Source organism: Gymnodraco acuticeps, unplaced genomic scaffold (genome assembly GCF_902827175.1).
Source record: "Gymnodraco acuticeps unplaced genomic scaffold, fGymAcu1.1, whole genome shotgun sequence".
Classification (NCBI taxonomy): Eukaryota; Metazoa; Chordata; class Actinopteri; order Perciformes; family Bathydraconidae; genus Gymnodraco; species Gymnodraco acuticeps.
The window spans coordinates 307,956-331,724 of NW_022990997.1; the positions used below are offsets into that span (position 1 = coordinate 307,956).

At 40.4% G+C, this 23,769-nt stretch overlaps 1 long non-coding RNA gene across 1 annotated transcript; it reads right to left on the reverse strand.

Moving 5' to 3' along the window:
* Positions 1 to 2,470: 2,470 nt before the first annotated feature.
* Positions 2,471 to 6,268, reverse strand: LOC117559239. Its single transcript, XR_004570945.1, has 2 exons — positions 5,965 to 6,268; positions 2,471 to 3,398 (listed from the first exon to the last, which is right to left on the reverse strand). It is a non-coding gene; the product is annotated as an uncharacterized LOC117559239 (long non-coding RNA).
* Between the last annotated feature and the right edge of the window lie 17,501 nt (positions 6,269 to 23,769).

Below are 23,769 nucleotides of genomic sequence, written 5' to 3' on the forward strand. Positions count from 1 at the left end.
AAAGTTACCGTAGTCGTGTTGTTCTCAGAGTTTGCTGTTGTTAGAGGAGGGGCACCGTGAGGCTTCAGGGCAAATCATATCTGGGATAGTTTTCACTCCCCTGAACATCGTTTTGACCAAATGTTCCTCTTGTACCACTCTGAGAGCTTTCCTCTGACTGTTGTTGTTCAGAGTCTGTCAATGTTTCCTTATGGTGTGTGTGTTCACACTTTCACAATAACATCTGGGGGTCTATTCAGTATATCTAACACTGCATGATTATATGCATTGATGTACTTTATGTATATAAACCAAACTGAAATGTATATTTCTGTCTGTGTCTCTGTCTTTTTTAGCACATGAACCATGTACTTTATGTGTCAGCAAGTTAAATAAAAATACAGGTTCAATCTTGAGACATAATAGGAAGTGTGAGAACAGGAGCACAGACAATAATAACTTAAAATATTTACATTCTGCAAATTCAATCTCAATAGTTGCTTAACAAGTGTTGCTTTTATTACTTAGACAAAGATACATAGTGTTATTAATATCTTTCCACCTCTGCAGGCCACACTAGAGCTGGTTCATTTAAGTGCGTTTTTTACCCCTTATAAAATCCTTACTCCTAGTTTCATATGTGCTGAATGTACCTTTAATATATTGAGGGTGACACAGGTCAAATCAAGCGGACATGTACTACAAGTTGCAGAATGTATTTGCCATTTATTTTGTCATTTACACCAGATGACGGCCCATAAAATCCCTCTGGGGCGGCCGATCCTCGTGCAGTCGTCATAATCAAAAGGCAGAACTCGCTCCATCAATCTCAGCGCTCCATTCAGGCTAACAACATTACTATTCATCATCAGTATTCACACCTGTCCAAATCCATAACCTCATTGCCTGGAGGGAGGAAAGAAAGTAAAAAAAAAAAAGTCATCGCCATCTCGCAGAGAGAAGGGAAGAATCCAATTCCCCTCTGCCTGCGTAGCTTATATGCATTTGTCATACATCAAGCAGACAAGTGAACTCCCTCGTCTCCTCGCACGCAGCTCCTCTCTGACCCGGCCAGCTTTGTCCTGACTCATAAAGAGAGCTAAATGAAAACCATCCTAGCCCCCCCTGACTCCCCCCCCCCCCCCCCTTTCCGTCACTGCTGCCTCTCTGCAACCGAAACTCATTTCCTCTGTGTATCAGTGGGAACAAATACACACAACGTCTACACACACATCGCCTGCACGCCCCTTCCCATCAGCTCAGACAAATAGTGTACATTTCTCAAGGAATCCCCTGAATGTGGGAGTAGACCTGCAGATGTTGGAGTGCTGTCCCCCCTCAAAAAAGAAAAACCCACACCCCCACTTCTCCCAAAAGCCCCCCTCCACCCGTCCCATGTTTCCCATTAGCCCCCATTGTGTTGTGAATGCACACACAGATGCAGGAAGGCATGCATGCACAAAGGCAGCTATGCATTTACGTGTTTGAGTACGCACAAACACACACTTTTACCAAACATGGTCATGGATTTGTGTGTGTGTGACGTGTGTGTGTTTGTGTGTCCGACACACCTGCAGGTAAATCCATTTTCTTTCAAATTGTCAAATACAAAAATTGATAAATAGGTATTTAAATAAATACCTGAAAATATGTATATATGTTCATTTTAATTCATTTAATGTTGTTATAGTTATTTTATCATTGTTATCTTTGATTTGATCCTTAATTGTATAAGTCTGTGTGAATATGTGCTGTCCTGTTTTTCATTATTACACTATTGCTGTTAAACTCCTGAATCTGAGGTCCATCTTATCTTATAAACTGTATTTATGTAACACCTTTCAAACGGGGTTAAAAAACGCTTTCTTAATAAAATACACATACAAATAAAAATGAACCATAAACAAGCAACCAAGCACATTTTAGCACACACAGTATTTGGACCCTCTGTGTTTCCATTGCGAGCCTGGCAGCAGAACAGTGGAGCCGAAACATTGCAGCGGTGGGGGATGATGGCCGATCTCATAAAATCCTGATCCACAAACTTACCGAAACACTGAGCGATCACACACAGCCAACTGGTCATGTTTCCAATAATATGCAAAGTAAAATGAGAAAATGTCCATTACTGTCCAAAACACATAAATGCTGCCTAAACCTGAAATGTCTTCCAATATGTTTTAAGTTTCATTTAGGTGGCAGTTTAGTGACTTCTTTGTATACACCTCAAAGATATACAGACACAGGAAGTCAAATGTACGCTTTATAAAACAATCAGATATTGCAGTTTGCTCTGTGGAAGCCAGTAATCTGAACTAATGCTAATGCTATGCTATTTCCATCCATGAATTGGCCTTTTCAGTTAAATTGTGGTATCGGTATTATATCATAATCTACCTATCATAACCTCGGTTTTCACAGCTCTCATTTGAAGCTTTAGTAACAATGAGGTCCTTAAAATACCTACAAGTGCTACATTTGGGATAATCAATATAGGTTGGAATATCAGCTTTTCGACAAAAAAACACCGTCGTGATCATCATCAGTCCAGTTCTGCCTCCGATACTGTATGTTGGACTTTTCAAGATTCAAGTGTCAAGGCTTTTATTGTTATGTGTTCATAGCTAGTGTAGATATGACAACAGGCTCCTCCAACAGTGCAACACAATAACACAGATAAAATAGTGCAAGTAAATACAATAAAATATAATATAGTAGAAATACTACAGAATAGTCTATATACAAGTAATTGGTCTATATGCGATGGCATCCTCCACACAAAGCGTCTCCATGGTGATCGTGCCACAGCTCACTCAGAAATTAATAATAATTCCTTACATTTATTATAGCGCTTTTCCAGATGCTCAAAGCACTTTACAAACACATTGCACATATATCATACATGTACTGTGGGCAGTATACCCACAGGAGAACATTCAGGTGAAGTGTCTTGCCCAAGGACACAATGGCTTTACAGACGCAGCGGAGGGGGGTTTCGAACTGGTGTTCCCCAACCCCCCCCTTGATCTGATGATCAACACACAGCCCACTGCGCCACTCCGCCTATCTTCACACCTCGAAGGCATCAAGGAGCTTTACAAGTACACATTACACACATATCATACATGTAACGGTCATGTACTGTGGACAGTACCCACAGGGGCAAATTCGGATGAAGTGTCTTGCCCAAGGACACTGGCCTGACGCAGTGGCGGGTTTCGATGATCATCGCACAGCCCACTGCGCCACTCCGTCTCCGTAGCTCATTAGTGCGTTCGTAAAGCCGACCCAGTGGAAGAACACGAGTTAAACCTCTCAGGCTGGCAGAAACTCATCCATGGCAGGAAAAGAAATGGTGGACGAGAAAGAGTTACAAGAGGCCCAGTCCACACCGCCATCCAATAATGAACAGCAGATTGCTGTGGGAACAATGTCATTGCAGTTATTACATTGCTGGACAAACAGTGGGTAAGCAGTGGGATTAGAAAGCATGGCGGGACATATGTGAATCTATATTGGCAAACCTTACACTTCAAACTTTAATAACACTTGTTTTTGTAATTATACATATAGCATTGTTCTGGGTTTATGTAATATATAAAGAAGTGATTTATCTATATCTGTACGTCAGTCTCTAGTGGCTGAAGCCTTGGCTTTTTCACTAAAGAAGATATATGTGGAAACATGTGGAGCGATCCATGCTGAGCTAGAGGAAGAACGGCCCAGTATGTGAACCAGAAATGTGTGTTTGTGTGGTTAAAGTATAACTTAGTACTGCTGCTTTATCTTAAATAGTAAATCACCAATTCATATGCGGACCCATTTTTGTTCAGGCTGGCTTTTATTGTAAGTGCTTTGGCTAGGTATTTCGATTATCTATTAATAAAAATACAGCTTAAAAAAAATGTTTTTACACTAGTGTCTGTCTATCTTTGCAACTGCAGTTTGAGGAAGTCTCTTTAAATGTTTTAACATTTCTACAAAAAGCCACGTCCATAGAAATAAATGGCTTTGTATCCCATCCAACACCTTTCCAATCCTTTGTATGGACTGAAATACCAACTTAGCCATTATCGTCTAAAATTACCAAAAACAACATGAAAGGTTGTCCTAACTGTTTGTATAATGTGTCTAGTAATGTAGAAATAAGACACACCATGAAAATGATATAACAGAGGGTGGGCAAGTATTGTTTGTGAAATGAAATCGCTCACCCCCTGCGCCATAACTTTGCGATAATGGAAATTGTCAGAGGTTTGTAAATGGGGTTGGCGAAGCAATTTGGTGCCCCTCCATCCCCAAACCCTCCCCACCTCTAAACAATCAGCAGGGGTAATGAAAGTGATAATGGTAATCTTTACGGCCCACCATGCCAGCCCAAGACACCGGCGACCCCCCGACACTGATTTAATTAGCTTTTCCTCTCCTTCTCCTCCTGCATGTCTTTCATCAGCCCGGCCCTATAAACTATTAATGGCCTCTTAGGCAATTTAGCTTGATCACTCAAACCAGCCTATACCTTCGGTCCGCCTGAAAATGTTTGAGGAGATTAGCAGGATGGGAAAAAAAATGCTTGTCTGCACAAAAATTGGAATAAACCAAATTAGGCAAGGGTGGGGGGTGATTCATCTCTATCAAAAGAGCATTATCATCGTCTGGGCAGAGGAGAGGATTGGCTATTTTCTGTTTTATACGATGATTCAACTAGTGCTTGGCAGAGAGAATCACAGGCCAACTCATTGTTTTGCTCTTTTCATTTGGTTTGACTCGAGGCAATAAAACAAATAATATATTCGAGGGGAATGTTATTTATAATGGTGATTTCGCTGCTATGGAAAAACATTGATGTGTTGATTTATGATTTACTTTTAATAGTTTATTTTAAAACACAGAATTTCATTTTCTCGACCGTAAATCAGAATTTAAGCTTGTTCTTTGTTGGGAAATGTTATATATATCTCCCACCTTTTTTGAGTTATGATTGACTTGAAATGGCTATTTATGGTTAATATATGTATGTTTTTATTTCAAAACCCAGAATGACATTTGATAGATCCTTAATCTGAATTCAGGCCTGTCATTTTTGGACAAATTAAAGTACTTTCCATCCTCATAGGGCAGATGTTTAAAGCAGAAGTTTGCCGATGTTTATAATAACATGCGTTCTACTTTGATACATCTCAAAATGTTGAAAATAATATCAGTGAAAAATGTCTTTCACAATAAAATGAAATGTTATTCTGGCCTTTTTCATAGGCCAGAATAACTTAACAAAAGGCAGCAGATGGTTCAGAGTGTGGTGCCTTGCTCAAATAAACATCAACAGAGAACCTAAGGCAACATATATTTCCCCAGACTATTCCAGGAAATTGAGCCGACAGTTTTCCCGTAAAAATCCTAGTCTGCTGTTCCTTAGAAAACTCTGTGTCATGCTGACCCCTTGGGATATGTCAAGCACTTTGTGACTATGTCTGTGAAAAGCGCTTTATAAATACATTTTACATACTTACTTAAATGTGACGGGGTGACTAAGACAGGAAGTCCATCCTTTGTGCATCATATGGTTTCAAAATGGCTGCAACAACACAAGCCTATTGAATGTATTATTAACCAGAAACATGTTTTATACATCCTATCTGCTGCAGCTTTCATCACCGTAATGTAACGGAGGTGATCTCTGGTCCGTAGATCACGGTCTCGTTACGTATTATATAGCTTCACTATTGGCGAAGCATATTCATTTGTTCCACGGTAAAACATTGCACAGGAAGCATTTGATGTATGAAAGATGACAAGAGCTTGTGTGGCGTTCAAACCCGATGTATTGAATGGTTGGCGCCAGTATGAGAAACACATATTAATCCTTAATGTCGGGGGGCTGGATTGGCACAATGGGTGATTAGCGATTCTAGTCATTTATAAACTAAGCAATATACATTTCTGTTATATATTTCTCATATCATCCCTGCAGTAGTTAACACTCACCTCCACCTGTTCTCCCGTCTCCGGTCCCATGGTCCGTCACCGTAAAGAGTCACGGGGAAACTAATTAATGAATTAAACATTAATTAGGTATAATTGAATTAATGGATGTTTTTTATTTTCAAGTAATGTTTAGTTTTCTTTAATTGTGCAGAAGAGACTCCACAAGCCTTCGTCCTTCCCGCTTGCTGGCTGTTCGCTCCTCCTCTCTGTGAGCTGTGGTGACGTAGGAGACTTCCCCCTCGTTCTTCTTTGTCCGAAATTGTGTTAAACGGAGGATTTCGACATTTTACATTCATTGCTTACTTCCACATGCCTTTTCTCCTCCTTATCTCTTTCATAACTTTATATGTAATACATGTTAACGGCGTCAATAGCCACTTTCATTATACTAATGGACGGTAGTCCCGGATGTCGTCATGAAGGATTTTCAGAATAAAAGCTTGGTATTCAGAACTTCCGTTTTTTTCCAGAATAAAATAGCATTTAAACTGACGGTATGTTTAATCTACATTATGCCATAAAACATTGATTTTAATTTCTAACAGTTTCATTATCTGAGCTAACCATTTTAGCACATACCACCCCTTTTGATGGTACAGTCCAATTGTTGGGCCTATAAAAGGAGGCGTGTTAGGCTCATTGAGAAGGGGATAGTGCTGGAGACAGTCATATGGATGATTGATGCTGTTAAATACGACTGTTAATCATGTGCCAATGATTAATAAATGCCCACACCGGGTTGTATTTGGACGTTCTGCCTCTGCCTCCTTGCTTGGTCTGGCCGCTCAATTGTTAGCTTCACAGTATTCAACACTACCGTTTACAATTATGTGCCATTATGTAATACAAAACATTGTTAGGGTTAGGGTTAGAGTTAGGGTTAGAGTATAGTTGAGAAACTTGAATGAAATGTTACAAATCGTTAATCCCTCGTCCTTCCAATGTGCAACAGAGTGACTGGCTGTTTCAAGCCTCAGGCATGAAATATTGTTTGTGAATTTCCTTTATCTCAACGCAGGATCAATGCTACGACATCAACACATATTTTTCGTAACGGCCCGGTAAACTGTTCCATTGAAAAGAGATTTTCTTTCTCCATCTACCATTTCTTGCCAAAGGGCATGCACGCAGTAATGGATGACCAATGTTTCCAGTAATGGAGTTTGCTTGACTTACTGTTACAACAACAACCATTATACAGTATGCATGCATGGATAGACAATGTCAGTCAATAGTGGTCAAGAATGCCGTGGGAAATGTCTGTTTCATGGAGGACGATAAGTGTTTTACATAGGAAGTGATGTTTTTATGTTTTTCAGCATAGGATTAATCAAATCCCCTCAAAGTATACTTTTCCCATTTGTTTAGCCAGTGGTCGACTTCTGTCCCTCTCTACTTTGGCACCCCGGCCATCCCAACGTTTTTTCTTCATCACCTGAGGCAGTTTCCGGTAATTCAATCAATACCATCCATTTCAATGTTTACCCTTCTGTGTTCAGCTCTAGTTTCAATCCAATACGTCCAAAATGAGGCCAATATGTCCTTTTGATGTTGAGTTAACATTCATGGATGCCACTTTCTTTTTTTCACGATGATTGTCCTTTTTTTATCTAGAAATTAAATTACAGCTGATATTTTACTAAAAGATTTTCATATGAGAACCTGCATTGAATCTAGTGGAGACACATGATCACATAACGTTGCATGAAATGGTTTGAATATCATTCAGTTATTGGATGTTCTTTGTAAGCATAATCCATTGCATTTCATTTCTATTCACAATCAGGAACAATACAGTACATTTTAATGAAAGCAAATCCCTCTGACTCTCTTTGACTGTGTTTAAAAGCTCTTACTCGCGCAGCATGAAAATGGTAATGGGATAGTTTTGTATCTATTAGCATGGTGACCTCCGCAGAGCAATGTGCCCGGGGATATTAACAGTAGGCCACTCGACAATAATGGGACCTTTAATCTGAGCCAGAGCCAAACACATGAATGACATTTCCCAGTCAGTGTTCCCATTCACAAACAGCGGGGGGACCAATCACAGCGAGGCAGAGTTCAATTAGATAGAAATGAAGCACATCTGTCGAGGGTGAGGGGCTTTTACATTAACAGCAAAACATGAAAAATGGACCAATTTTCTCTAACCTTTGGTCGGTAAATTGAAGTTACAGGTCATACTTAAGAATGGCCTTAAACGTAGCAGAAACATTAGACTGAAGGTGAACAAAGACTTTTTTTTTTTAATGAAAAACATGTGGCACTTAGCTCCCATATGTTTTATTAAAGGATTACTTAATCGCCTAAAATGTTAAGGTTAAAAGAAGGAGGAACGACACGGAAAACCAACATATTAAAACGGTGAGTGATTTATTGTTGACTTACAGTACGTTTATTTAGCTGACATGCAAAGACACATAGCTTTACATCTGTTAATAAAGAATCTTTAATATATACATTTGAATCGTTGCTTTGTATTAACTCATATATTATTAATAGCAAATAATCTTGTGACATATTCTTCTATGATTGATGTTGAGGAAGTAGAAAGGGGCCTGACATGCAGAGGCATTTAAAATAATGTATCATTGTTATTCAATTTGCAGATTTAAAATTGTACTTCTTATGATTATATAAATATATGTATTCAAATGTATTTATTTCAATATGTTCAGCTTGTACTTTTTACATTTACTTCTTATGTTCATGCAAATATTTTATTATGTTGTATTTAATTCGATATTGCGACATTTTACTTTAACTAATTTTATTTTATTTGATCATAAAACCCAATTCCCCCCTTGTGTACTGAAGTATTCTGATTCTTACACATTTGATAAAAGCACAATTGAATGCTCAGAGTTGTGTGTTGGTCATGCGGTTTCTGTGACATTAAAAAAAGCAACACTTCCAGAAACAGAGCCTGCACGATATAATCAGCTTCGTCCACGGTCACATGATGTTGTCAAACCAAACAAGTTGATCTTGTGATACACTCCGCAGTGTGTGAGGGGGAAACAGAAGCTACTGTGTGAGAGTGCTCTGCTGCATGAAGGCCATGTATAGTGTGTCGCGCTGCTCTCTGATTGACAGGCTGCTCCATTTGAAAACTCCATCCAAAAACATTTCATACAAATAACTTATTGTTTCACTCTGTCAGCAGACTGTGGCCCGGAGAAAGATAAATGGCACACTTTATTTGGCTTGTACTTGTCAAGAACAATCATCTTTGTGTGTTTGGGGCTGTCAACCTCTTTGTCAAACAACCTTTCATTTCTAGCTTTCACACTTTTGATCCACCAAACTGATATCGACTGTATTTTTATTTGTGTTGTGTCATCTGCTGTTTACGGGTGGCAGAATAAGGGCAGTAAATATTTTTTCAGAACAAATGCTTCTTTTGAGTACTGCAATGTTTCCATGATGTTCAACAGCCATACAGTTAGAACTAAAAATAGTCCGACTATATAACGTTCATGATCCCTAGTAGACCCTTACACATATAACAACATTTTTAGTAAATTGCGTAATTGTTTCAAATGCATATTAAGCAAGCTTCTTGGTTAATATTAAGCTGTTTTTGACTCTTTTCTTGCTGTAACAAATAACGAACAACTAATAAAGGTATTCTGATTCTGATTCTGATGGCAACGAAACAGTTTCCATTTCTTTCTTTAATCCTGTTTTGTTTACAAGGCTCTTGTGGCCGAATGTGAAATTATTATTTCTAAATTGCTAAATGACATGTTGGGAACTAATAAGTCAACATCACGCCACTATACTGTAACTCTAATGCGGCTTTCACACCAACGCTTTTCCCTTTCTAGCTCCGAGCGGGAGCTTTTCTGGTTCAGCTCCGGTTTCCCTTTTCTGCTCCCGCTCTGTTCACACCGCCCAGAGCTGCCGCTGCTGCGTCATGACGTCACCGTTTACGTGCCTGCTTCATAAAATCCAAACCGCGCGGAAATCCCTCACATCGACAACAACAACAATGGCCGATTGTATTGAAGCGCTGTTCGCTTTGGTTATCCTCTTACGAAACGAAATGGAAGGCATCGGACGACTTTACAAGGGACGACTTTACTTGGAACTTTACAAACATCACATGCGAAATGCAAGACTTCTTTGTGGTCTTCAGCATCTACTTCAACCCGCCTCGACGTAAGAGAGACGTAAGCCTCTTAGCTCCGAAGCTCTTGCCTCTAGACCAGTGGTTTTCAAACTTTTTCTGTCAGGCCCCCCCTTTGGAGAAAAAAAAAAGTCGGGCCCCCCCAACACAAATAGTCAGGCTCAGTGGCGGCGCCAGAGATTTATTTTGGGGGTGTTGTGGGGTAGCTTGACGTTTCATAGAGGGTGCTCAAACATTTAGGGTTTCCCATTAATGTACCGGGCGCTACAGAGGAATGTTCTACTGCAACACTCCCCACGCATACACACAGTGTACCCGCGACTGTTACCATGAAGGCTCGATAATCAGCTCACGGCATATAGGTGTAAGCAGGGGTAAAGTACTATTTTTATAGGTGGTGTGTGGACCTCCTCTAGGGGGGTCCGGGGGCAAGCTCCCCCGGGAAGATTGTTAAATATTGAAGTTAAAAGCATCAATCTGGTGCACTTTGAGAGCAAAATGAAGAGATCTATGGATACATCTCTCAACACCCATTTGAAACAGAATTCTAAACAGATTTACTTTTTCTTTATGGATATTTTACAAATCACTCCCCTTTTAAACTGTATTCTTTTTTTAATGTATAGTATTTCATACCTGTTTTTAATGTATCTCTTATTTTATAACTATAATGATCATATAAACGTGTGCCTCGGAAATAATTGTTTACATTAATGGTGACCAAAACGTTTGAGACCCACTGAGATAACACTGAGAGAGTCCTTTAGCTCACTGAGCCTTTGTTGTTGAAAAAACTCCTTATATCCGTTAGCGTAGCTCGCTAGCACCAGAAGCTAACAACAACAATCTCTGGTACCGGTGCGCTCTCTCTCTCTCTCTCACACACACACACACACACACACACACACACACACACACACACACACACACACACACACACACACACACACACACACAGAGCCAAGCTTTAATGAAACACAGAGACCCAGATGTAATAGTACTGTATCATATTATTTTCAATCAATAATTTTTCAAAATATGATTTTTTTTTTTTTTTTAATCTTTTTTTTTTTTTTAAATAACCATTTTTCCCCCTGGTCCCTCGCGGCCCCCCTGTCATGCCTCTGCTCCCCCCTGGGGGGGCGCACCCCCCACTTTGAGAACCACTGCTCTAGACCAACAATTTTTTGGAGCTGGAAGTGAACCGGATTCCGAAGCTAAGAGGCGGCGCCGCTGCGGAGTGAACAGGAAAAAACGGTACTTTTCAGGCTCCAGCTCCGAGCCGGAGCTGATAACGCGTTGGTGTGAAAGGGGCATTAGGGTCCTTCTCAGGTCGGTTAAATAGATTCCTTGCGTCCCTCACTTGCATAGTTTCCCTGCATTTGTGTCTGAACTAAATGATACATGAATTGAAACAAAACACAGTATAGACTGAGGAGTGACTCTCGTGAGTTTCATGTATTTTCTTCACTCCGCTGGGAAACTGCTCTCATGTCAAGAAGCATCAGTTCAGTGCATGCACTGCATCGTCCAATCAGTGAGTGATACACAGTAAGGGGGCGGGGCAAGTATCTGTGGATTTCATCGGAGGATGGTCTGGTGATTCCTCGATTATCGCTCCTCGCTCCTCGCTCCTCCCGCAGAAATAAGCGTCATGGGACGATACTCAAGATGGCGCAGACAAATCAACTTCCGGTGAGAGCCTACCGAGGACCGAGGAAATGAAAATAATCGACCTGAGAAGGACCCTTACTCTCCTCCATTGGCGCCCTGTTGGATTTAGAATTGACTTTAACATGTTATCAATCATAGAGGTAGATATCCCCAAAAATCCAAGGAAGCCAAAGGGACTACACAGCCCTTTGGCTTTTATAATAACAGTATAAGGCTCACAGAATCAGTGACATTATTTCACTTGCTAATACAGTCAGGGTTGGGGGTTATCAGGTCCCAAAAGCCAGTGTTAATTTTGAAAAATCAACGAAAACTATGACGAAAAAAGTTAGTCAACGACCTTTTTTACATGACTAAGACGAGACGAGTAAAAAATAGATTTTTGATAATAAAAGCTATGACGAAAAGTATATTTTGTTATCGTTGACGAGACGGGACTAAGGTGTTAATGGTGGACTATCGGACATTCAAAATGCAGGATATTTTCCCCCAATTGTCCGTCTTGTCTGTCAAAATGCATCCCTGTCATTGGTTGAATTAGTGCACACGTCACTCACATGCACAAGTAAAGTGTTAAGAGAGTGAAATGTTGCTTTACGAATTTCAACGCTTGATACTGTACATTGATTCCAATTTCAGATACCTGTATTTGCCCAACTGAATTAGTTTAAAAACATTTTGACTAAAAGTTCACTAAAATGTAATGATTTTTCATCGACTAGAACTGGACTAAAACTATGAAGGAAAAAAAGGACTAAAATGTGACTAAAACTAATAACCATTTTCATCTAAAGACTAAGACACTAAATCTAAAATAGCTGCCAAAATGAACACTGCCGAACGCAGAGTTAGGAGAAGGGAAGGCGGGTATCATCACAGTGCAAACCAAAAGCAAGCTTTATTCAAAAAGCTGAGAAAAACGAACAAACGCTAACCAGGGCCACGAGGAACACAATCACGGCCAGGAAGAGGCAGGTAACATCGACGAGGATCGGATAAACGCTCAAGGAAAGACATGCATTTGCTTCAACTTATATTTAAATGCATTTGCTTCAACTATCCCCTTTATTTAAAGCAGTATTTTGTTCCTGTTTTGTTTTGGGGGGGTGCTAGTGGAGCCTCGTAGCAGCAGCGAAAGCAGCAAAAGTGTGCCGCGCCACACTAATTGCGCCGCATAAGCGCATAGGTGCGCCGCATTTTCGGCTCAGTTGAGGCCCCCTCCTCAAGGTGAGGCCCCCTCCTCAAGGTGAGGCCCCACGCAGTCTGCATGATCGGCCTGTAGGGACGGCCCTGCTCAAATCCTTTTCATTTTATTCACAAAAAGTTCAAAAACACAATCATACAAAATAAGAGAGAAATGAAAATACCAGATACTGTAAGCTTTCAGAAGCTTTAGAATTTGGGACCGGACACTAAACCCAAAGTATTTACAATATATATTACAAACACATCTAGAAATAAACATATATTATATGGGAACTAAAAGCTAAAAGCACGCTCACACTGACAAAATACTCTTTATTATATGGTCTCAAAACATCAGTTTTAACATTGATTTAAAATAGGTAAGTAAACACAGACTCATTAAAAGGGAAGACAAAGGTTCAAACTAAATGCCTTTTAGCGTAAAGTACACCTGTTTAGAGGCATAACTTATTATTAATATGTATTAGTGTGAGCATTATTATTATTTTAGGAATGTGGCAGGTTGAGGCTACAAGAGAAAAGATCTTAGACCACATGTACACACTGTGGGGTCAAAGCAGAAGCACTGAAGGGTCAAAGAAAAGGCAAGCCGTCTCCACCCTCGCCTGATGGATGCTCCATCATGTGCCATTCATTTCAAAGACGGATATAAATCCAGGGTCGCTGTCCGACGAGGATATTTATCTAATGGATGTCTCTAAACTCCAGTTACCTGCCTGAGTGACAGCAACATGCATCAGCTCAGATGTTTGATGCTCTCGAATACCACTTTGCATGCGCTATGACGGAAGTAACACTCACACTGTGTCTGAGATACAACTCTGCATTATTTAAATGTTATTTTAGGAGGATTTGTGTCACACTCAACTGGAAGTTATTTAACAGCTACATGTTCTGAGTGGTGGACAGCTTTCAGTGATTGCAACTGTGGTAGAAGATAATAATAATACAAATGTGTACAGCGCTTTTCCTTATGCTCAAAGACGCTTATGAAACTAATGCTTGGACAAACTAAATTATGTCATCATTAATTCAAATGTTACAATGCAGAAGGCAACCTTGTGCATAAGGGAAAAGAACAAAATAATGTCCCCTGATTCAAATCTCTCTCCCAACTTTTCTCAGATTTAAATAATGGGCTAATTGTCCACACTATAGTGTACTAAAGACTTGTGCCTTTACACAGTTGTATTCTCACACCAACTATGACAATGAAGCTCAAAACAAAAACTAGTGATGTATACTGGTGAATATATTATTTTGGGAGTTCATTGGCAGTCCCCCCCGAACATATTTACTTTACAAACAACCTGAACAAGCACGCTGGTTGTGCCAAACACCGTTGTACGTTTTCATATCCTGAATATTGCTTCCAGTGTCTTTTCTGATGCAGACCAAACAACGCACAGTCAGAATGACGAGGAACCAATAGAGAGGAATGATTTTCCAAGTAACGTAGCGAGTTTCATCACAAAGCTTCCTGTGGGACGGAGACAAAGGATCAGCAGTCGGGTCCAACGTAAGTATTCACAGGAGAATAACACTTGTTCTGCAAATATAAGGTAAGATAAGACTTTATTCATCCCGAAGGAAATTGTTGTGCCAAAATACAATAAACACAGCAGCAAAACTGTACACTAAAAGTGCAGCAAAAGAGCAATTAAACATCCACAGACAACATGGAACGTAGAAACATAGATGGTCACGTAATCAATGCAATCATTATTAGCAGTATTTAGATAGTGCAACAATTAAAACGTAGTGGCAGTTACGTAATTGCACGCATTGCAGCATTATTAATAATAATATAATATAATATTGCACATAGTTACTGTCATTCTCAGTGTGCTGTCTGACAGATGAGAGAACAAGTCTGAAACGTTCTGGATGGTAATCCTATTTTCCCTGTTTTTGCTAAACTCAGGAACCAATTTTCAGCGTTATTGAGCAACAAAGCCTTTCTACTGTAAGCATGACTTTTACATGTTCAAGTTTAGTTTCCCCTGATTTCTTGCTTGATGTTTCAATTCATTGCAGTGTTTTCACTCTATTCACTTCCTGGTGTCTGTTTTCTTGTGCTTCGAATTTTGCCAACACTCCTCTGAAAAAGATCTTTAGGGATTATCCCGCTTGAATAAACTTAAAATAAAAGATGTTATTGATTTCCCACATGCACTCAATCATGCAACTATTAAGTAATGAAAGGAATGATTTCCCAAGTAACGTAGTTTCATCACAAAACTACCTGTGGAACGGAGATAAAGGATCTGCAGTCGGGTTCAATGTAAGTATTCACAGGAGAATAACACTTGTTCTGCAAATATACTGTCTTCTGAGTGTGCTGTCTGACAGATGAGAGAAAAAGTCTGAAACTCTCTGGAGATTAATCCTATTATTGCTAAACTCAGGTACCAATTATTAGCGTTATTGAGCAACAAAGCATTTCTAAGCATGACTTTTGCATGTTTTAAGTTGAGTTTACCCTGATTTCTTTCTTGATGTTTCAATTAATTGTAGTTTTTTCACTCAACTCACTTCCTGGTGTGACATTTTCTTGTGCTTCGAATTGTGCCAACACAGATTAAGATCTTCCTGCTTGAATAAACATGAAATAAAATACGTTGATATTGGTTTCCCACATGCAATCAATCATGCAACTATTAAGTAATGAAAGGATATGTTCTGCATTTTCATCATGTCAACAACAGGCTGTGCATATTTCCCATTAAGAGGCCATTTAACAAAGCCCTGCGCTGAATCCTAACACTGAGTCATAAATCGGGCGTTCTAACCTTTCGGTCACAGCTGTCCACAAATCACCACCCGACATGTCCTTCCATCAAATAAGGTCATTTGGCCCTTTATTTAAAGCACAATTCAATACGGCATCCATTTAGTCACCTCGTGCACTTAGTCTTTACTGAAAAACACACAACCATCTAACGGAGAGGCTATCGCTGATTACAAAATCTATGGAGAAAAACATTTCTCTCGCCTACTGCGACTGAAGCTGTATTGATCCGCCGAGGGACTATTTGTTTGAAATGATCGAGATGATTACATGACCCCGATCATGCCGCGGTATTGCATACAGCGTGATTTATGGATAATCCATCTGCGAACATGTTTTCACAAGATAATATTGGATTTGGGGAAGCCCTCTCATATCGGCAGAAGCGGAAAGGAGGGGCAGAATAAGCTCACGGGGAAATGTATGTATTGCACAATGATTGCATTTTCATTTTGATGATGGCTAATACAACCCCAGTTCATCTCTCATAACTTCTGCACTCCCACATGCATTATTGTGACCATAAACAAACACAATGCCCCATAGTGTGCTTTGCTAAATGAGGTGAATTACCATTAGGAAATAGCCTCCCAGTCACTATTGAGTGGTATTATGGAGTTAATGTTACAATAGATCATACATTACACGCAGAAGAGATACACTAGCTGCTTTAGCCACACACACATTGTTCATTGATTGTGTATCTGGCTGTGGAACTCCAAGGCTTTGAGAATCTGTTTTGTCTTCCCTGTAAGATGTCTTCATGGTTTATTTTCCCTATTAGCTAATTATCCTATATGAAAACCACCCATCCACCCACTCCTCTTACAGTTGTCAATAAACCCCCCAAAAAGGTTTCTTGCATTAGCCTGTGCAAAAAGTGAAATGGATATGAATGGGCTATGGATCTTGCTGCATTTCGTGCAAGTGAAACTGGGGGGAAAGTATACATTTTAATTTGTTTATCTCATTTTGTTTCGAATTATTCAAAGATGCAACAATTAACCCTCCTGTTGTCTTCGGGTCAAATCTGACCGATTTACTAATTTCATCAATCATAACTTTTTTGTTTTATGTTCGATTGCATTAAGGCTTTATGATATTCTTCACAGCCGACATTTGAACATATACAATGGCTGATCACCACTTTCATTGCATTTTGGATGATTTAGTCAACTTTGTAACACCCATGGTGTTCCCATAAAGAAAAGGAATTAGTAGGCCTAACCATCCGGATCAGATAACACACACACACACACACACACACACACACACACACACACACACACACACACACACACACACACACACACACACACACACACATACTCTAGATGTGTCGTCCTCCCCTTATGTGCCCAATCCCCCCATGTGAATCACACCTGGCACACACACACACAAACACACACACGCACACACAAACACACACACGCACACACACGGAACACTTTGACACATTTCCCGCTCTTATGTGCCCATCCCCCCACATGGATCACACCTGGCACACACACACACACACAAACACACACGCACACACACAGAACACTTTGACACATTTCCCGCTCTTATGTGCCCCTCCCCCCACATGGATCACACCTGGCACACCAATACATGTTCAGTGTCTATTCTTTGTATATGTACTGCAGTTGTTCATGTATACCAGTAGTCTGATACAATATGTACAGTTTGAAAGGGTGTGAAATGAAATTTGGTGATGATTAATGGTTTTTGTGTTCATGTAATAGCAGTTAAAACAGGACCGGTCAAATTGGACCGCGAACACCAAAGTAAGGGGGGGAAACGAAGACAATAGGAGGGTTAAATAAGTAAAATTGAAAAGTAGGCATAATTGGTATTAGTCTAGCTTCCTGGCTCTGTTTCATGTCTTTATGCTAAGCTAACCGGCTGCTAACATTAGCCTCATATTTCGACAAAGGGCGGTATCTATCCTCTCGTCTTCCTCTTTGCAAGTAAGTGAACAAGCCGCTTTTCTAAAATGTTGAACTTGTTATTTTATTACCACACATGCATTTATGAGTTTATTTCAGAACTGTTACTATTCTTATTCTTTGTAACACTCATATTAAAAGTAAGCCATGCCATCTTCTTCCCATTATCAGAAGAGTATAAAAACCTTTATTCCATGCACCCAAATAACATTGCAGCTTGTCAAAGGTCTTGTAAAACACACTCATGCATGACTCATAACAGATAATGTTGCTATGCACATTTGGAAGTGTTGTAATCATTTGAAGTCTACAAAAAATGGCAAGAAGAGAAAGCTGGGTATGAAAAACGTGGAAACCTTGGAGAGTTTTCTTTCAGGAGGCAGCTCAGGTTGTGCTTTAGTGAAACCAGTTGTTTATCTAATGTTCTTTAAAGCTCAAAAGGAAAGAGCCACTTCCTCTGGTAAACTCCTGAGTGGTGATGATGACGGACCAATTAGCCTGACTCATTAGCTTTCGGAGAGCATTAGAAAATAAAGCTGTGGCAGGATGGACTTCGCTCTGAGTGTTTTTGCATTATTGATTGAGAATTAATGGCGGAAGCAGCTGTCATTAAAAGGGTAAGGGATGGCTCCAGAAAACCTTAGTAATGGCAATCTGGGCCATTTAAGAGTCAGCTAGATGGCTGTTAACCACTTAAGGGCTGGAGCCGAGTGTGAGGCGGAGAAACGGGACGAAGAGCTGCGAGATGGATCATCTGACATGTACACACCAATCCTTAAAATACTTAATTATCCACAGTATATAGTCAATTGCATTTGTTTTTGCTTTAACGATGGTAAAGACAGGATTTAATAACACATGTGTTTCGCTCATGGTTTATATCACTGGTAACAAGACATGTTTTTTTTTTAATGATGGGACCAACATAAAAACAGCCACAAGGAAACAGCTGACAGAGAGCTGTCAGTGGTCTGTGACAGAGAGCATGATGGGACTATGAGGTAATGGGCCCCGAGGCACAGACGCCTAAAACTCCGCCCCCTCCCCAGCAGCCCCGTCCCAGAGTCAGAGGGTCCCAAACTGAATGATGTGGTACTGAACTTCCCACAGGAAAGCTGAGGTGACAAAAACTTGCTCTGAAGCTGATGAAAGTATTCCTTTAGTATATCAAAATACTGTGTTAAAGTACTTGTACTAATGTTTAGGTGCTCGCATAATACATTTGTAATATGTGTTTCTCATATATCAATTAATTACTCTTAGTATTATAATTAAGACATTTTAAACTAACATATTTGACATTGTGGTATCACTACTGTTGCTCAATATATTTATTTCTATTTAATTACATTTTAGTTTAACTTTGAATGGACATTTTTTAACTTCTCTGATTTTATATAAATATTTTTGATTTAATTTATTATTGAACATTATGAGTTTAAATTCCTATGTTTAAATACCAATTTATTTATTTATTCTATTTGTATAATTTAAGAACTTTACTGTTTTACAATGGAGAAACTGCCACAAAACCCAATTTTCCTCCTATAAAAGTATTCTGATTATGAAGTAAAAATCATAAGGTTTATCAAGAACACTCTGATCACACATATTACCGATTCCTCCATCTGTTGAGAAAAGGTTGATGAAATAATCCCGTTGTGTAACTCTGTCACGATGCAGGTAAATATCAGCCGGTTTGAAAGAGGGTTCATTTTCATTTACAATGACACCTTTTCACACCTGCTGAATGGACGGAGTGATTACAACTCTTCACACCCAGTCATTACTTGCATTCATACAGAATACGTGTCTTTAATGCATGTGACCTTAAATCCTTAGTGAAGCTATGTCACAAAAGGTGCAACACCTGTTAAAGTAGTGAACACAACTACATTTGCTTTCAAATCAAATCAAATCAAGTTTTATTTATATAGCACATTTATAAACGATTTTTGGTCGAGCCAAAGTGCTGTACATATAATAAAAATAGCCTACAGTAGAGACACTTTACAGCAAATACAACAGCACAGATTGTTCAGAATATCAGTATGAGAAAAAACGACACCCTCTATCATTAGACCCTCACATCGTACAAGGAAAAGCTTCCAGAGAAAACCCACAGTTTAAAGGGGAAAAAATGGGAGAAACCTCAGGGAGAGCAACAGAGGAGGGATCCCTCTCCCAGGACGGACAGACGTGCAATAGATGCCGTGTGTAAATCGAAGAGATAATATATATATATATAATATAGACCGAATGTTAGGAAATGCATGCGTCTGTAATAAGAAGATGAATCCACGAGGATGTCAGCTTCAATCCTGTGGAAGCCATCAGGGAAGCAGCATGACGAGACCCAAGGCAGGACCGCAGAGACAGGTTCAGCCACGACCCGAAGTCCACGACTTAATCCAGAACTCGGGATAGAGGATCCAGGACACAGGACTACAGCAAGAGGATCAGCCTCGACTCCGGATCCCGGCGTAGATATAGATACAAAACAAGAAAAAAGATTTGGCTGGGTTAATCGGAACAAGAGAATACACAGACACAGACAGAGAGGGAAAAGGTCATTGGATAAAAGTTATTCTTGATAACCCTCTAGAAAGATCTCATGAACTTCCCCACTCAATCTATCAAGACCCGAGCAGTTCTATTAGAAGTCCAAGGTAAAGGCACAGGCCGGCGCATACCGTTCATGGATCCCTCACCATATGAACTCTGACCCCTCAAGTGTACAAGTGAAGAGACACCATGTGTCAGCTCCTTTTTAGAATATAATTTCTTCTCTTCTCAAAGAAACAAGGGTATGAAAAGAACAGCCAGAACCAGAGGAAGAGAGGCACAACGTGACTACGTAAATGCACTCTCCTAAATATTAAACGAGTAAGAGGTGAAGAAACACAAAGCCAGAAATTGAAATGAAAAGGCACCATCATGCTTCCCCTTAGAATAGGGTGGAAATTATGAAGACCCAAATTATGAAGAGGGGACATGGGATACTAGTGAAGAGGGACAACAGTGAAAAGGCCCAACGTATCCAACGTACTAGCACTCTCCAAAGAGACAGAAAGTCAAAGTATACGCCGAGGGGCACAACGTGACTACGTAAATGCACTCTCCCGTAAATTAGTTCAAGGGAAAGGGGGTGAAAAACGAAACTAATCAAAAGAAGGAAGTAGAGAGGCCTAAATGCCCTCTCCTAGATTCAGTTAAAGGAAAGAACTGGGGAACAAACAAATACAGGAGGAAAGGCCCAACGAGTCAACGTCAACACACTCTCCTAGAATAGTTCAAGGTAAACGAGGTAGGAAGAATATAGTAAGAAACAGAGCTGAAAAGGCGTCCAAGAACGCTTTCCCTCTAGTCCAGGGTGAAAATGTAGGATAAGAAGCAGAGATAGAGAGCACAACAACCTATCTCTTCGTCAGATGCACTCCCCCGCCTGGATAAACGACTCTGTGCCCCATCCCCCTCTACCGGACCTTAGATCCGCAGAGGGAGAGGGGAGGGACCAACCCCAAGGGGGGGTTTAGGGTTTTAAAAGAAAATCCAGCAGAGATCCAAAAATGGATAAAGAAGTAATTACAAAACGGTTTATAAAACCAAGAGGTTATTCCTCATATTTCTAAAATGTTCTAATCTAATTCAGGGTTATACCAACTCAGCTCCAAGCAACCAGATGTAGCAACCAATTCAGTCTAGTCAGAACCTTCTCTAAGGTCTCCCCGCCCCCAACCTACTAATCATAAAAAACTGAAACCCCATAAAACCCCAATAATATTAATAACATTTAATAATATTAAAAATAGTATCAATTCTGTGGATAACTAAATAAATAAATAATTAAACAAAAGCCAGAGAGAAAAAGCGAGTTTTAAGTGTTGATTTAAAAAACCCCAGGGTCTGGGCCGACCTCACATGGAGGGGCAAAGTATTCCAGAGCCTAGGGCCAGCCGCTGCGAAAGCTAGATGCCCTCGGGTTTTAAGCCTGGTCTTAGGCACTATCAACAACAGCTGATCAGCCGACCTTAAGGCTCTGCCTGGGTTGTAGCGATGGAGGAGTTTGGCTATATAGGCAGGAGCCAGCCCATTTAGGGCTTTGAAAACAAATAAAAGGAGTTTAAAATCTATTCTGAACCGAACTGGAAGCCAGTGCAATGAAGCCAGAATTGGGGTGATATGGTCACGCTTTTTATGGCCAGTAAGAAGACGTGCAGCTGCATTCTGAACTAGCTGGAGGCGTCTAATTGAGGCCTGGTCCATACCCACATACAGAGCATTGCAGTAATCCAGTCTCGAGGTAATAAAGGCGTTAATAAAGATAAAAATGACTTGGTCTTAGCCAATAGTCGTATTTTTGAAAAAGCAGGTCTTGACTACAGTGCTAACCTGCTTATCAAATTTAAAGGCGCTGTTGAAGGTCACTCCAAGGTTCATAACAGAGGGGAAGATATTTGTATTGAGGGAGCCCAGAATATCAACCGGGGAGACTGTTGGTTGGGGTCCAAAAAAGATGACCTCGGTCTTGCTCTCATTGAGGGTAAGGACGTTTTGGCTCAGCCAGGATTTTATCTACATTAAGCAGTCCTTCAACTGCTGTAGTGAGTTGGCATTTTGATTGAGAGGCAGATAAATATGTACATCATCAGCGTAACAATGGAAGGGGATATTATATTTTGTGAGAATTGAACCTAGGGGCAGTATGTACAATAGGAAAAGGATGGGGCCCAGAATCGAGCCTTGGGGAACCCCACAGGTAGAGGGGCTTTGGCAGAGGAGAAGGCACCTAACTGCACTGAGAAGCTACGGTCTGTCAGGTAGGACCTGAACCATGCAAGGGCAGAGCCTGTAATGCCTGCGGACTGTTCAAGCCGTGACAACAGGATACTATGATCCACAGTGTCAAAGGCAGCTGTCAGGTCTAACAGCACCAAGACAGCTGGGCTGCCTGAATCGGCGGCTAGGAGCAGATCATTAAAAACTCTTAAAAGGGCTGTTTCAGTGCTGTGCATGGGTTTAAAGCCAGACTGAAACTTTTCATGGATGCCATGCGTGGTTAAAAACGACTGCAGCTGGGCATAGACTACTCGCTCCAGGGCTTTAGATAAAAAGGGTAGCTGGGAGATGGGCCTGACATTTGCGAGAATGGAGGGATCGAGATTTTTCTTTTTAAGTAGTGGCTTAACCACGGCATGTTTGAAGGCAGCTGGGACACATCCTGAGCTAAGAGAGGTGTTTAAAAGCAATAAAACACTTGCTCCAACTGATTCAAAAACATCTCTAAGGAAGCGAGAGGGAATGCTGTCTAAGGTGCAGTTTGTCGGCTGCAGGTGCTTGACTACTTCCGAAAGAGAAGAGAAGGATACAGTCTCAAAATGGTCGAGGACAGCAGGGCACAGAAAGGGAGCAGGATCTGGGGTAGCACTAGTATAGGCTAGCCTTAGAGCAGATACTTTTTTGATAAAAAATGTAAGAAATGTATCGCAGAGAGTAGTTGATGGCACAATTGGAGAAGCATCACAAGGATTAATGATCGAGTTGAGGACATTAAAAATAACTTGAGGTTTATGGCTGTTTTTGGAGATTAACAAAGAAATATACTCTGTTTTGGCTGCTTTGACTGCCGTCTGATAATCGGAAAGGCAAGAGCGAAGAATTTCTAAGGAGACATGAAGTTTATCCTTTTTCTCTCTGCACGCCTACAAGCGCGTCTAAAAGCGCGAGTACAATCGTTGAGCCACGGCTCTGAGAGAATTTTGGTGCGTCTGAGCGTAAAAGGAGCAACGGAATCCAGTATTAGTGTGCATGTCGAATCAAACAAAGAGATAATCTCATCCGCACTAAAAGCACAGTTCACCTCTAATTTACAAATCGGATAAGTATTAAAAGCATCTGAAAACTGTGAGGCAGTCAAGGGGTTAATTGAACGCAGACAACGCGCAGGAGCACGTGATTCGACTCCTACAGAAGGGATCGAGGTTGTAAACAGAACCGGTAAATGGTCTGAGATACGCGTTCCTGCACAGATTTCATCCACAGAGATAGAC